This window comes from Mustela putorius, unplaced genomic scaffold (genome assembly GCF_011764305.1).
Source record: "Mustela putorius furo isolate JIRA1106 unplaced genomic scaffold, ASM1176430v1.1 tig00003846_pilon_pilon_pilon, whole genome shotgun sequence".
Lineage (NCBI taxonomy): Eukaryota > Metazoa > Chordata > Mammalia > Carnivora > Mustelidae > Mustela > Mustela putorius.
Window position 1 is genome coordinate 4,611,438 of NW_025421999.1, and position 15,546 is coordinate 4,626,983.

Genomic DNA, 15,546 nt, shown 5'->3' on the forward strand with positions numbered 1-15,546 from the left:
GGAAACTTCAGGGTTACAAGAGAAATTACAGACTAATTTGTTGAAGCTCAATGTGTCCATCTCCTTGCTTTGAGGAAAGCAGTCTTCATTTAAATCTACGTCTTACTCTGTGTAAAACATGTTTGTAGGGATGCCTGGGTGGCTCAGTGGGTTAAAGCCTCTGCCTTCAGCTTGGGTCATGATCTCAAGGGTCCTGGGTTTAAGCCCTGCATCAGGCTCTCTGTTCAGTGGGGAGCCTGCTTCCTTCTCTCTCTCTGCCTGCCTTTCTGCCTACTTGTGATTGCTGTCAAATAAATAAATAAAATCTTTAACCCACTGAGCCACCCAGGTGCCCCAATAAATAAAATCTTTAAAAAAACACGTTTGTGGTAGGAGATGTGTGGACTTTTGGGGCAAATAGTTCTAATTTTTATAAACTTAGAAGTCAAGAAGTTCTTTTGTTGGGGTGCTTGGGTGACTCAGTGGGTTAAAGCCTCTGCCTTCGGCTCAGGTCGTGATCCTGGGTCCTGGGATCGAGCCCCACATAGGCTCTCTGCTTAGCGGGGAGCCTGCTTCTCCCCCTCTCCCTGCCTGCCTCTCTGCCTGCTTGTGATTTCTGTCTGTCAAATAAATAGATAAAATCTTTAAAAAAAAAAGTTCTTTTGTAAATGCAATAAAAACTCTGTCTTCTAGATTTTTGAATTGTTTATTCTCATTCAGTGTTAAGAAGAATAACTGATTAGATATTTGTATTCATCTGAGTACATAGTTCGTCACCAAAAATGTTATTAATAACTTAAATAATTTATCTATATGAAATGGAAATTAAAATATCAAATTTATACAATTGATAGTGAACACGAAATAAGGCATTTTTATGCGTTCTTTCATTTTTATTAGACAAACTTAGTTGGGCACCTACTATGTACCACATGTGGTAGTTACTGGACAGACATTGTCTTTGCCCTGATGGTGTTACTGTATAGCAGATTTATTCAGATTCTAACACATTGTGAAGTTCAAATTACTATTCATGAGTAAGAAGTGCAGTTATTATTGAATTCTTTGGCCTAGTAGATTATAGTGAAGCCCTTGAGTCTTTTCTTTAGCAGAATAGAATAATAGATATTATCAGCCATTTCCCACTGAGCATCTATTTTCTCTTCTGGAAATAGCTTCCTGATAATCCTCCAGGATATCACTCCATTTCACTTTCAGTTCATGTGACTTGAGTGACATTGACTCCTCTCCAGCTCTCAAAGGTAGACATGAAACCCAGGCCTGGTCAATTAGGGTTTTATATTCTTGTGTGTACAATGTCATCACATCCCATCACATCATATCCTTTGCTTCCCATTTGGACCTAATCTCTTGTTGCTGTCTGCCTCACACTATACCCATACAAACATTGGCCTTTTTTGTTTCCATTTTTGCTTATATTTGTTTCTTTTCCTAGAATACCTTTTGCCTGCCTCTTTCTTTGCCAATTCTATCTTTTCTTTCAAGACCTAACATCCCTTCCTAAAAGGCTCTCCAGCCCCCCAGTTAGGGAAGATAACCCCTTTGACAATTCTCTAAATGCAATAGTGCATTATTTTAATAATATTTGGTGTCTCTATTACTCACTTAGATGGTGCACACCTGGATGTCTGATTTTGACTGTTTGTATTCCTTGCTCCTCACTGATGTTTGGGGCACTGGTTGCTTGATAGATATCTGGAGCTTGATCCAGTTTGTTGACTGAAAGTCCTTAACAGCAGTATGGCAGAAACCTCTTTTTCTGTAACAGGCCTTTGTTGAATTTCATAGTTCTGAAGAACAGTAGTTCAGTTGACTATGTGCTGAATTGTTCAGCACCCCACTCTTTGTGTCTCAGAGAATTGCATTCATTAATTTTCTCAGGTTTGCCTTAGAAAATAATATCCAGATTTCATTCACTGAGTATTTATTTAACTATGAAGGCTTTCTGAACCATACAGGCTTGCTGTGTTCTTTTTCTCCTCTGATCACTTTCAGCATTTATAGCCTGAGCTGTTAATTTGGGCAATTAATCATATACTATCTCTTGGCATTCCTTTTTTGTGATTTTTTTATGTGGTCCTTAGTCTATAATCTAATATTTTACATGCTTCCATATGAATAGCAGTATCCATTCATTAGCATACTTATTCATTATACTTTTTTTGAGAATTCATTATAATTCCCATTGTATTTCTTTTTGCACAGTTTATTAGTGAGGGTTCTGTTTTTGCTAGCAACAAAATCTGGTAAATTTAAGGACACAAACAATGTATTGAAAGACTATTAGGGAATTCACTGTATTGAAGGCAGGACTGGAGAACCAGACTTGAAACAGAAGAGGGGCAGTCCTAGAAGTTGTTCCTGGCAGGGGACTGAAGGACAGTCTCTCACACAAACTGCTGCTGCTCAGAATGAACTCCCCTTCTTTCCTTCATCCACTCTCACCATGACCAAGATTCATTGCTCTCAAGAACATGGCCAAGTTTAGGTCATGTGCTTGTACCTCAGCTGTTTGAGAATCATGTGTGGGAGGAATTAAAGAAAAAACCACCAAGGATTTCTTGGGCTTAGAGCACATAAGATTTTATCAAGGTACCTGGGGAATTCTCAGGAGAAGAATGGATCTTGGGTAGTTTTAAAAAAAGATAAACAACAATCAGCATTTACAATTAGCTGTTCACACAGATTTCTATTAAATCCCAGCACTTCCAGTGACTAACAGGATTGCCTTATGCAAAGTGCTTCATCTCTGTAGGTGTTAATTTTTTTCCTCTCTATATAGGGAGACCAATATTTAGTGTCACAAGGTGGTTTTAAGGACTAAATTAAATAAACTATCATACGAAAGGTGCCTACTACAGTCTGTCATCCCACAATAGGTACTCAATAAGTAATTATTATTTGTTGATCTATGTGTATACAATATGAGACTGTTCTATACAGATGAGGCAAAGAAGTAGCAATTATTGCCTCTGTCTTTAAACAGTTTGTAGTTTAATTAGAGACAAAAGCACACTTGTGATTTAACTCTATCCTCGCATGGTGAGGTGAATTGGGCAGAAGCATTTTTACAATCTCTGGTTTTCATATGAGCAATCAGAGATTCAGAGTTTAGCAACCTGACAATAATCACACAGCTCTTAAGTGGCAGAACTGTGCCTGGGGTCAAGGTTTCCTGGCTCTACTGCTCTTTACAATGAGGGAGATTGGATAGCTCAGTGAAGGATAAAGTTACTCAATTCAATTCCAATTAGAAAATGTTATTGAATACCTACCATGACAATCTGATACTCTAGGTGTTGTGAGGGAAGATAAGTATAATCAATATATAGTTTCTCATCTCAAGAAAGTTATAATCTTGGGAAAAAGATGGACAATCATTGAAATACAAGATAATATATAAAAAAGTACTATGTTTTTCATTTAGCTCTTTTAATAAACATTTATTAAATGTGTCTGGCTCTGTATTGAGGATTCCATAGTAAACAAAAGAATAGCACTCTTTCCTCAAGGGGCTTACATTTTGTTGGAAGGAGACAGGCATGAACACAAAGTAAGTATATGCACATAAGATAAGTCTAACTATTGACAGTCATGTGTGCTAGAAAAAAAAATGCAGAGGTTTGTGATATTGCGTTGATGTTGGCTACTCTCGAAGGGCAGTGCCTTTGAGGGCCTGAAGAAGTCAGTCATGTGAAGATGTGTGAGAAGAGTAATCCAGGCAGAGCCATGGCAAGGGCAAAGATGTTGAGGTGGAAATAAACTTAGAATCTTGAAGAATAAAAATGAGACCTTGTGGCAATAACTCAGGGCAGCATGAGATACAGAGATGAAGACAGGAGCCAGAAAATACAGGGCATTGTATATAATGGCTAAGAGTGTCTAATTTTATTATTTTGAGCTTAATGGTAACCCCAAAATATTTAAGCAGGAACGTGATATTAATTTGATTTGTCTTGTAAAAAAGATCCTACTGGCTGTCATGAAGAGTTACAATTTTACCTTGGCACTAAGAGGAGAAAGAGTGATATTACTTTGAAAAAGTCAAAGAGGACCTCAAGAAGGAGGGAGTACTGTCATCAGGAAGATGGGTTAAGCATTCTAGAAACAGGGAGTCGCATCAGCAGAGGAGGAGAGTTTGGAAAGTGTGATGCACGTTTGGGCAACACTGAGTTTTTCAGTGAAGCCAGAGGATCTGCTTTGTGGGAATATCAAAACGAAGTGGTCACCCGGGATGAAGGTGGGTGCCAGGCTGTCCTGACCTCATTCTGTAGGCTGCTGAAAAATATTCTGTATTTGAGAAAGATTGTGCTGTGATTGTGTGAAGGACATTAGAGGAGGCAAGAAGACCATCGATGAGGAGACTTCAGTAGGTCATTTGAGAATGATGAGTGCCAAGCAGGGAGAATGGAGAGGAGGAGGGAGATACGGTTAAGACCCACTGACAGGAAGAGCTGCCAGCTCTTGATATGAATTGTGTATAAGTGGTTGGGAGGCGAGAAGAATCTGAAGACATCTGAAAGGTGAGCTGGGGATGCCCTTTCCTGTGAGAGGAAGTTTGGAGGATGGGGTGGAGATTTTAGATTTGAACAAGTTGAACCTAAGATTTTGGCAAGACTTCTACACGATGATGCAGGAGAGACAGCTGCAAAAGCAGGGCTGGAGCTCAGGAAGTTTGGCCTTTAAGAGCACACCTATTCCAACTAATTTCTTATAATCTGTGAAAATTTTTGTGAATTTTTAGATATTTGCTATTTTCAAGAAGACAGAAGTTTCACAAGTGTTTGTCAGAACCAACTGGCATTTTCTACCAAAGGAAAAGGTTTTCTTCTTCAAAAAACAGAACGTTCAGTTAAGAGAAAGCTGGTTGATGATTTCTACTTCCTTTTCTTTAGATGCTGAGTTATCAGACTGGTTCAGGCCCAGGGAATAATATTAGAGAATATTATAACACAGTCTTACTGTTATAAGGAAAAAGATCTTGTTAAAATAATCTACAATTGGTAATAAAGAAAGACTATCTCTTGTGTCCCTAAAGGAAGTAATAGGGGTGAATAGAGAAAAAGCAAGATTTTTCTTAGAATTTATGTTTGGTTATTTTAATAGTTCTAACAAAATACTGCACAAAAGATGAGGATGAGGGTCAATATAAATAGCTAAAAGAGAAAAAAGTATGTCAATAAGAGAGAAAGGGACTCTTTTTATGAGCAGTTATAAAGTTCACATTTGAAATAAACAGTTCTCTGTACTGCTAAGTTGAACATCCTTAAAAGCAAAATGGAAGGTTTGTGTCTAGTACCAATTACAGCATGAGTAAGAACCTTTTCTCTCTGGCTCTTCTCCTCATGAGTATAACCATATCTTTCTCAACAGTTACATTTTCTTCTCTTGAATCACACAGTACCTTCTCTCCTGATACTAATTTGAGGGTAGGTACTTTGGTGCGTAGGTACTTCATTCACCAACAAAGGTCATTTTTAATTGCTATCTCCGCTGTCTGAGGACTGCATCATCTTTTTTTTTTTTATTAAAAGATTTTATTTATTTATTTGACAGACAGAGATCACAAGTAGGCAGAGAGGCAGGCAGAGAGAGAGAGAGAGAGAGAGAGGGAAGCAGGCTTCCTGCGGAGCAGAGAGCCCGATGCGGGGCTCGATCCCAGGACCCTGAGATCATGACCCAAGCCGAAGGCAGCAGCTCAAACCACTGAGCCACCCAGGCGCCCCATGCATCATCTTTTATCTGACGTGATTCAGCCTTGGCATTGGCATGGACTTGCACAGCTCCTAATAGACTAGAATTGGTATCACAGACTGACTGGCAGACCAATCACGTGAAGCCAGGAGAGAGAAATGAGGCTGCCATTGTTGAATCCATAGCAGACCTTAACAATCTAGGTTAGGAAAGGACTGCCTATTCTGAGGGAGACTGGTTCATTTTGCAGTGTGTTTCTTGCTGTGATTATTGCAGTGACTGTTGCCTTCCTGTTTTATATCTATGCAAATTGTTTTGGAAGAAGGACATAGAGGTACAGAGACATGCAAACTTTTGCAAAACCCACTATTATATTATATATTGTAGTGGAGTCTGTCCAGGGTTGGAGATCTTGTTAACTAGTGATATGGGCAGCTTGTTTGACTTCTGTTCATTGTTTTTTCATCTATCTTTATAAAACCTCTGTAGTTCAGACCCACTGGATGCCAGGTGCCTATTTACTCTTTATAACAAGTGCAGGATAAAAATACCATTGCCACTGTTTTTACAGGGGGAGGGACTGTAAATTTTCCAAGGCACATTGCTAGTAAGTAATGAATTTGAAGTTTTACCATGTCTCTCTTGCTTCAAAGACAGCACTCTTTAACTGCTCTCCTAAAGTTCCTCTCATCTGTAAAATATGGATGATAATAACATCTGTTTTATAGGGTTGTTGTATAGATTAAATAATAGAACTATGAAATGTCTTGTACTTTAGTATGCATTAAGAAATCAATAAATGGTTGATAGTATTGCTACAAATAATGAAGAAAAATCTTCACTGAAGCATCTACAGCAGTGAAGTCCTTGCTGGAACATAACCCTTTGACTCTTTAGTCTGAATTAGTGTGATGTAACTAACACTGAAAGCAGACGCTACGGAGTACAATCCAAAGAAATGACTCTCTAGTAGTGAAATGTCAGATACTATAACATCTGGGTGGGAAACATATCTTTGTGCACTTTGAGTTATCCTGATAACTGCCAGATCATTCCGTGTTGACACCAGTATAATCTCCTTTAAGTAACATTTGTCCTGATAAACACAAAACCATCAGTTTCAAAGTAAGTAGAGTCTGTACTGAGCTGCAGGAGGCTAGAATTCCAGAATTAAGTTTGGGAAGCTTAAATCTGGGATAACAAAATATAGTACCAGATAGCTCTGATAAATGTTTTGAAAACAATTGCAAGCAATATGAGTAAACACAGAAGAAACAGAGGTTTGTAAGGGAGTCTGGGAAATATAAACTCTGGTTTCTTATCTTTTTTTAACTAAACAGAGAGAATAGAGGATGAGTAAGCCATTCCAGAAAATGTATATTGTTATTATTTTTTTAAAGATTTTATTTATTTATTTGACAGAGAGAGAGAGATCATAAGTAGGCAGAGAGGCAGGCGGGGGCGGGGGAAGCAGGTTCCCTGCTGAGCAGAGGGCCCCATGTGAGACTTGATCCTAGGCCCTGAGATCATGACCTGAGCCAAAGGCAGAGGCTTAACCTACTGAGCAACCCAGGAGCTCCATATTGTTATTTGTTAAGAACATAATAATTATTACCATCTGGATCTCCTAACTTTTAGATCAAAAACATGAAAAGCCAACTGACTTTGTAGTGGTTACCTGACATCTTTGTCTCCTTGCTACTCTCGGTGTCTGTAGGATGCTGTTAACTGAGTAGGACCTCTGCTTTAGACACAGATCTTGTGCTTTTTGGTACAAAGCAATTTGTGTCTTATGGCACTTCTATGGTCCCTGACTGTACTGAAATGTAGCACTTTACCAACCATGAACTTTGACATGTTTACAATAGGAACTTAATCTGAAAATATGCAAGAGGGAGCCTTCTGAATACAACTTATAATAGATGAACTCTCATGTAGGTGTTGAATAGCATATGAAATTAGTATTTGTGCCTTGAATTTTGAGGTTAATTTTGTCCTCCTTCAAGAGACATAGTAATATCAGTAGGTGAACTGAAGGTTGAAATCTCAATTGCTTTGAAGGGACATCAAGCCTTATGAATTTGCATTAGTACTAAAAACAGCAGGGGAGTAGTATAGTTAACATATATGAAATTCCATTTCTAAACACAAAGCAAAACCTAGAACGAATCTTACAAAGGACCTTTGGATAAACACTCTGTTATGTCATGGCTAACATCAATAGTCTTAGTTATTATACCTGAAGATCTTTATTTCTGTAAGTGTGAGCTTTTCCTAAATTTCCAGCATGTATTTTATGATGTGTTGACCTTTTCCCCTGCTCTTTCAGTTATATACAATAATGCCACAGTATTTATTTCTTCTTTAAGGTACTCGGTTCCTAAAATTGAGTAACAACTTCACATGCCTAAGCTTAGCCTGAAGTGTTTATATACTTTAATTAGTGTAGAAATATTTCCTAGTTTTCAAGGCACTTTTATGCAGACCATAATCCTAGGCAGAGGGGAAAATACTACTATTCAAATAACTACTCTGTTCTACAAAGTACTCCAGAAAATTCAACTTCTAGAAGAGTACTAGAAGAGGACTAAACAGTAACTTGGAAATTTCATGGTAGTAAAAGATGATTCAATATTTTGCACTCAGGAATTTGAAGTGTACTTCAGTTTTTATTTTAATTTTTCTGGTGAATCTTTCATCAATAAGATTGTCAAAATAACTTTCTATGGGAACTTAACTATTAATCAGTAAAAAGAGACAAAACACTTAAGGAAAAATTGGTCACATTACGCAATTATATTAAAGATAAGCGCATACGACAGAGTGGACTTTGCGTGTGGTTGAGGGATTCTGAATGCCAGGAACAGCACCATTGTAGCATGTTTGCATGAGTGTCTGCTGGGGTGGTGTGGACCTGACATGCACGTGTGCTTATAAATCTCAGTCAGTGCTGCTGTGGGAGCTGTTTCTGAATCTCTTTTGGCCTACACATTCCCATGTAAGCGCACACATGAGAAGAAGGATGAGTATGACTGAATATGACTTTGTGTTTCTATGTCTATCCCAAAAAGCATACAAGTGAGTAATTTGCATGTGGATGGGACCATGTTCTTTCTTATTTGTGTTATATGATTGTCTCTAAAACTTTTGATAACACATGGGGTACCTAGGTGGCTTAGTCAGTTAAGAGTCTGCCTTCAGCTCAGGTCATGATCTTGGAGTCCCAGGATTGAGCTCTGCATCAGACTCCCTCTGAGTCTGTACTGATCTGCAGTACAGATCTCTGTCTCTCTCTGCCCCTCACTCTGTTCATGTTCTCTCTCACTCTCTCTGTGTCTCAAATAGAACAAAATCTTTGAAAAAAAATAAAATATTTGATAACCAATACTTATTGCCAGTGTTCTGCGTAGCTCTCTGCCATCTTGGCCACTCACCTTACCAAGATGGAGCTTAAATGATATAACTCATGTCTTTGCTGCTTCAGAAGTTTATATATCTCAGACTGAGGATTATCACAATGCTCAATCAGAAGGCAATACTAATGGCAACATCATCTTCTAGAGCAAAGGGCAAAGCTAGAGATGTATCTGTGCCAGCAGGAAACTTATAGTTATGAGGTCACTGCCGACTACTTTATATTTTTATCCAGTACCTCACAAGTTGATTTTAGCCTGCAGCAAGAAGAATATTTCTTCACTTCACAGTTCTCTCATATCTTCTCTTTCAGTAGACTGGAACTTATAAAAAATACCTTGCAATTTCTAGTGCCTTCTTTTTATCTTGCAGGTGAGTGAGAAGAAAACCAAAGTGAGTTGTATATAGTCTTAACTCAGAGGAAAGGAACCACTGATCTTGGATTAGAAGACAAAGATGTAGTTAAGAAGGGTCAGAAAAGGATTCAGGGAAAGATAATAAGCAGATAAATTCTGGCAATGTTTACATGAAGACATCAAATGAAAGTTTGAGTCATTGGTTTTTGATACTAGTATATTTAGTAGTACAAGCATTCACAGCAGCAGCAAATGATTTCATGCATAGCATAATAGGGGAGTTGCTGATTTCTGTCAACCTGTTAGCCAAAATGGTATAAGATTAAAAAAAAAATGCCAAGAGATATTTAGTAGCTTTAAAGAGTTGGAGAGAGAGTCTCTCCTTGTGAGGTTCATGGATATTAAAGTCAAATTGAGTTGCAACACAATGTTTAAAGAATTTATACAAATGAGAGCAAGGGGATTGCATGCCAGAAGTAGATATACATTCTTTGGTTCTCATTTTGGTGTTACTTTCTGATAATCCTCTCTAAGACTCTTCACTGAATACATATTTTACCTTTAATTTTTGGAGCTGCTGTTTCCTACTTCCTTGGGCACCCACAGCTGACTTTTCTTCTATATAAGTCTGTGGACTCCGTTCCTGCCAGGTCTCCTTGCAAGGCATGATAGTCATGCAAATTGAGAGCTGCATGATTCCTGGGAAGAGGAAAGAGACCTGCCAAAGGCCAGTAATGTTAGCATAACCAACAGCAAATTATTCAACAAATTTGTCAGAAATGCACGTTGTATGAAAAAACGCCTTCCTCTCACCCAACTCCACAGGATATCTCATTCCTTTTCTACTTTCTGGTTCACATTGTAAAAATGAGATGGGTTTTCCACTCAGAATTTGGTTCAGATATCAAGATGGATGATAGCCATACCTGTAGGAAAGAGTGAAAAGTTTATGACTCACAAAATGTGGCTTTCTGGGGAGGTTAGCAAATGGGTTTAGAGATAGTTTGAGAGAGCAGGGAGTAGAGGCTGGATGGTTTTTGTTGTAGTTAGGAAGTGGGCTTGGCATGATTCCTGCACACACACAGGCTGGAGCTTTTAGGCTTTGCACATTGAAGGAAGGTGTGCCTGTGCTTTCTTATCATCTTTCCCAGTTGTAAGGAGGAAGTGGATAGGATGGGGGAGAGGTGGGGCTTTGAAAGCTGTCAGTGGTCAAACATCAGAACTGGAATTGGACTCGTTATTACACCACTATCCTGGAACCATGTAGGGAAGTGGATTCGGGTAAATGGTAGTGATGCTGAGAATCTCATACCCTGCAGAAAATGGCATACACTGGCTATGATCTCAGACTTCCTTTATTCCGTGTTACCTGGGGCAACAGGGAACCACTTTCCACTTCTGCATCATTTTTCTAGTAATGAACCGATCACTTTTTAAATTAATATCTATTTTAAAAATCAAGATGGAGACCAAAAAGTTCTTATAAATATGTAAAGGAGAAAAGTCACTGATGTAAGTAATGAATTATCAATTAAAAATGAATAGAAGGCTTTTCCCCATGGCAAGAGAATTAATACTTGAAAACTGTATAAAGAACTCTTCAGGAAATTTACACCTATTAAAGATAGGGCCATATTTTCTTAAAATTTCTCAAAGACAAAAGATAAAATAGAGTGAATTTATATTCACCCTTGGCATACACTATCTGGAAATTTCAGCCTCATTCAGACCAACAACAACAAAATCGTATTAAATACATGGTAACTGTTTAGTTTTAGTGAAGTTGATTTACAGTGGGGAATCCAGTTCTTGAGATATGATAGTCCAAATCTAAGAAGGCAGAATATTACAGAACCTTTGATGGTTTAGAAGTAGGTCACCTCAGCAATTAATATTAAGGACCTCTTTTCTGATTATACAAGGATGTCTGCTTATGTGACAAGCACTGGATTAGGTGTTGGGGATACAAAGTTGAATAAAATATAGTTTGTGCCATTAAAGATTTTAGAGTCCATTTAAGTGATATTTGGGATTAAAGGGTTCTAAGGATTTAAGGGATAAAAAATCATAGTCAAAACCATGAAAACCTACTAAGTAGCCACTTTTATAAAAACATAGCCTGCTGCTACCCAATGTTTTAAAATAAAAATTTCTGTGAAAAAGAACTCCCAAGTATCAGCATTATTTCCTTAAACAATTTTTCTAATATTAAAGGAAGACTAGCCAGGCAAGGACAAATTCTAAATTTGGTTTTGAATGTTGTCCATGAAAGACTAGAGACAACTGACAATATTGTCCAGTTTTCTTAATGTAATACTGATTTCCATTTGAAACAGTGACTTGTAGCTTGCTGAAGTCAGGCACCTCTGAGAGATGCTTTATTGTGTATTCTGAGGCACATCTTTCCAGGTAATGAGGTGTGAGAGTGACTGATAAGCACATAGAATGTGGAAGAGAACAAAATAATAAAATAAGCAGGTTCAGTCTTAGTCATGATTGCATACAGTAAGTAAACAAAATTCTTTCACTAAAAACATTGAGTACAGAGAGTTGAAAATCTCAAAGTTTTTTGAAAACCAACAATCTAGAATTGCAAATGAATTTAATTCTCTAATCATTCTGGTCTAATTAGTGAAGAGCTTTAAACATGTATCACAAATATAAATGTGTAAACTTTATAATTTAGTGTGCAACTTCTGATTTTTGTAGGTGAATGTGGAAAAAAAAGTCAAGATGTTTTCCTTGTCAACTGGCGATGGGCTCAGCAGTGAAGATTTCAGGTAATGTTTTCAGGAGGAGTCTGTATATGTGGATGGGGAGAAGTTATCATTCTTTTTTTTAAATTTAAATTGGGGAATAATGTATTTTGGAAATCCTTTGATTTGTATTATTTCATTTGGTTCACATGACAACAATCCTATTAGGTAAACAGAACAAGTTTTTTTTTTTTTGTACTTATTTGCAGATAAGAACAAATTTAGGGAGGTTAATTCATTTTTTGAGGTCTTTTATCTGGCTACTCACAAAATCAAAGAAGAAGCCTAATCTACTTATTCCCAGTCTAGACCTCTATTACAGAGCACTGTCTTCTTATAAGTAGTATTCCACCAGAACCTCTGATTTTGGCATTCTTACTATATGATTTTGATACTTTTGATTTTGTATATGATCATATTTGTTGAATTTTATTTTCTCTTTGAGGGCAATTTCTGATATAAACCCAAAGAATTCAGAGTAGGGAATGAAGTACTAGATTACTTTTACTAAAATTATATATTCTTTTTTAGTTTAAATATTTGTGAAATTATAGAAAAGTAAAAGGAATGGAAATAATAGTCATTTGCTATTTCTTTGCTCTGTGCCTATCAGACCCTTTAATTTTAGCAGTTGGGTGAAGGTTGTAGACGACAGAATCCTAAACTCTCTTAAATCTCATATTAAGTTTTTTTGAGACAGTAAACATTTTATTTTATTGGTAATGCTATATTTATTACTTAATTTTTATTTTTGCTTATTTTTAAAGATTTTATTCATTTATTTATTAGAGAGAGACCGAGTGAGAGCATGAGCAGGGTGGAAGAGCAAAGGGAAAGGGAGAAGCAGATTCCCTCCTGAGTGCAGAGCCCAGCATGGGGCTGGATCCCATGACCACAGGGTCACACTTATAGCCCAAATCAAGAGGTAGATGCTTAACCAACTGAATCACCCAAGCACCCCTGGGTTACTTAATTTTTTAAAATAAATTTTATTTTTTAGAGCAATTTTAGATGTATAGCAAGGAAACGTTTACTTGAGATTCATCTTTTGTTTTCGTGTTGCTGAAACAGATACTGATAAAAATGCTTTAAGGGAAAAAATTGCATTTAAATATTAAAGTAGGCCTTCCTGAAGACACTGATACTGTTTTCTAGGCATATTGATTAATTTGAATATTAGCGAAATCTCTGAACTCAGCAATTTGATCATTTGTTCTTGGTTTAATCTTTCCTCTCTAGGTCTCTATACCACGTAGGCTGTATACCAGTACCTAAAAGAGTAAGTTGTCTTATGTAGAATGATAAAATAAAAATGTTAAAACTGAAAAATTGATACAGAGTCCTGCCATGATATCTGTTTTAAAAATTATAATTTTATCCCCCCTGCCTTGGTAATGGAGTTTTATTTCCCACTGGATTCTCAGTAATATTTACCACTGGTTTGTGTGAGTTTATTTAAGGTCATTTATATTCTTTGTGGAATCAAAACTCAAAGTTCACATGTATCTGATCTTTTAAAAAGTTAATTGTGAGTTCTTAGCTCCATTTGGGGCTGGAGCATTTTAAGAATGAAAACTATGATGTCTGACACTATATACATGAATCCAAAAGGTAGAACTTCTTGCTCTGATCAGGGCTTATTTTGAAAGTCCTGATAGTTTGCTTGTTTAATTGGACTTTCGTTTTTAGAATTACTGTATTTTACCCAATAGAGTAATATCTAATAGCAGGAAGACAGAGTGCTGACGTTTACTTAATGTTTTGGTAATGCATTGCATCACTTTACCTACTTGGACATTTAAGTCCTCCAGGGCTATTTCCTGTACTTCACAGTAAACTGTACTGTTGATGTCTCACAGAGCCCCTGCCCCTGCAGCTCTGCTGGTTAAATTCATCCCCCTTATATGTGCTTGCTCAGTTGTGGGTCAGCCTGACCTGTGCCTGTGTTTTATTTACTGTTTCTGCAGGTCGTTAGGGGATAAATGTGTGATCTTACTCCACTCCAAGAGATTATAGACTGATGCTGTGTAGTACAATAAGGGATAAAATGTCTTTTTTAGTATATCAAGCTGAGATGTAGCAGCTTTGTTTCATGGAGATTTGGTTTGAAATTTCCTTGTCAAAAATATTAAACACAGTGACCTCTGAAGTGGAAAGGAACTAGTGTTTCAGAGATTTGAAGCAATGTGTATGTTATTCCCACCTCACACAATTTGGAAACTGGGCAAAATCACAAAACGTGTTCGTCCATTTCGTCCCAACTTTCACACATTTAGAGTTAACTTATCTCAAGGTCTTTTTTGAGTGACATGCTTGCAGATGTTTTTCACATTTGTTTCTTGGCTCCTTTGCAAGCTTAGCAGCTGTGTATTTGCAAGCTAAGCCTTCTTTGCCTTAATGTGCCAAAGGGGTGCAGGGGCAGAATCAGCTCTAGCCAGTCTAATCTCCAGTAGGATCATTTAGGGGAACTTGATCCTTAATGTTGCCATGTTGGCATTAGCTCATCTCCACATTATCCCAATGACTCCCATTTTCCTATTGCACACTCTGGACAAGTTAGGCCATGTTTCCTATCACCCCTTCCCTATCGTTCCCTTCTCTTGAGTCTTTTGAGGTCTGGATGTGGTCTCAAGTGGAAGTTTGGCAAAACCAGACGTGAACCTTCTAATATAGATTGGTGGTTCCTGGAGTGATCAGTATATAGTGTCAAGCTCCTCTGAGTTGAAAGCCAAAGCGAATCTTATGTAATGGAGAAGAAAAATTACTTCATATTTTTCAGCTCTGTTCTAGTTCATTTCGTGAGCATCAGCAAAAATAATCTACTTCATAAAGATAAAAGCCTGCATTTCCCAGAAGATTGTCTTTATCAAAGAAAACAGAAAAAATTGTGAGGTAGGCTTCCTAGCAGAAGTTCCAAAGGAACTAAAAAATGGTGTGTGAAGTTAGTATAGATGATAAATAAAAACACTGTTAAAACTCTAGATTTCAAATATCTAATCATGTTGTTTGTAATAAATGATATGTAGCATAAGCACGAAATACTTACTTTTTCTGCCTGGTAAACTTCATCCTTCAATGATGAACTCAAATGTTACTTATATTATGAAGGCTTTCACCATCCCCAGGGCAAATTAATGACTTCTTCCTCTGTGTTTATAGCACAACTCTAGTCCTCTGTTATTGAAGGTATCACTGTAATGTCTTTATTTTGTTGATTAGTTCCATCTATCTATTTAAGATCATGGACTCTGAAGCCAGACCATGGAGACTGTAGCTTTGGCCCTGCCACTTTCCAGCTGTGTGATTTTATGCAGTTACTTAAATGT

General features: G+C 37.3%; 1 long non-coding RNA gene across 1 annotated transcript in view; it reads left to right on the forward strand.

Annotated features, from left to right (window-relative positions):
• The window catches only part of LOC106007289, a 66,216-nt gene extending 52,672 nt beyond the window's left edge, over positions 1-13,544 (forward strand). Inside the window, exons 2-3 of the long non-coding RNA XR_001181971.2 lie at positions 12,174-12,244; positions 13,460-13,544. This is a non-coding gene — a long non-coding RNA (uncharacterized LOC106007289). The remainder of the gene's footprint in view (positions 1-12,173; positions 12,245-13,459) is intronic.
• The last annotated feature ends 2,002 nt before the right edge of the window (positions 13,545-15,546 follow it).